Source organism: Oreochromis aureus, linkage group 12 (genome assembly GCF_013358895.1).
Source record: "Oreochromis aureus strain Israel breed Guangdong linkage group 12, ZZ_aureus, whole genome shotgun sequence".
Classification (NCBI taxonomy): Eukaryota; Metazoa; Chordata; class Actinopteri; order Cichliformes; family Cichlidae; genus Oreochromis; species Oreochromis aureus.
Genome location: NC_052953.1, coordinates 16,840,057 through 16,841,202, shown reverse-complemented (window position 1 = coordinate 16,841,202; position 1,146 = coordinate 16,840,057).

The following is a 1,146-nucleotide window of genomic DNA, read 5'->3' as shown; positions in this document are numbered from 1 at the left end:
TAACCTACCCAGTAGGAGTCAGTGGTTCAGTGACAAGGACACGATCCCTTATTGGCTGCTCACACTAGAACACTGCCAGTTTCTGTTTGTTGGACCACAGGACCAAGCTGAAGGCACAGATGTTGGGAAATGAACCCTGAACTCAAGTCTGCAGAGAATTTTGCTCCTGGGTCACTCGAGGTTCCCTACACAAATTTGTATCTCATACATACAGCACATAAACTCACTTGTACAACTACACAAATAGTACACAGGTTTGTAGACATCTGAAAATATATGTAAACTGCTGGAGGCCTTTATGCCTTGCTTAAGGGCACATGGAAGCTCAGCAATCCTTCACCAGCCTGAACGCTCAGTTTAGGGCATGTGCTGGCTTGCATCGTCCTCTAATCATGATTCACATTCACAGGGCCTGTCAGCCTGCAGTGTATTTCTCTGAAATCCCTCTCTGGTCCTGCGTGTGAAGCCAGAGATTTTTCTGATATGGCTCGACTTCATAACACAGAGGCATCGTTTGACTCTCCACTACACCGCTGTCTTCCCAAATAAAAATGAGCAGATAGTCGATTTCAGCTGACATTTTTAGAATGGCTTTTTTGTGTTTGAACTAGGCAGTTGGCGTAACAGTTGGCTTAGCTTTATGCGAGCATACTCATCGGGGCTCATGTTGCCCACTCAGTGTCTCTCCGCTTTTCTGCTACCTGACTACCATGTGTACAACACAAGACAAATTTAGCCTGGGCTTTTACTGGAAGCAGATTGTATGGTATCATACTGGCGATACTGTTTGCCACTGATGACTCTTCAAGTGAGCCCACTCAGCATCTCTGCTCTTTTCCTCCTCCACCGAGACACAAAATATCAAATATGAAGGGCCTTTTTGGCTTGTAAGAGGAAATTCACTGAGATTAATTTTTCTACTATTCTCTTTTAATTTCTTCCACTTTCCCTCTCCTCCTTCAGCCACACGGATCTCTATTGCTCCTTCATTTAGCATCATGTGATTGTGTGTTGTTTGGTTTCCATCTGCAGGAACTTTATGTAACCAGCCAAAGAAAGAAGACGCAATGGGAACTTTATATATGAAATAACAATCTAGATGAAACTCAAGCTTTCTTGGTCTCTTTCCCAGCTGTAGCCATAACT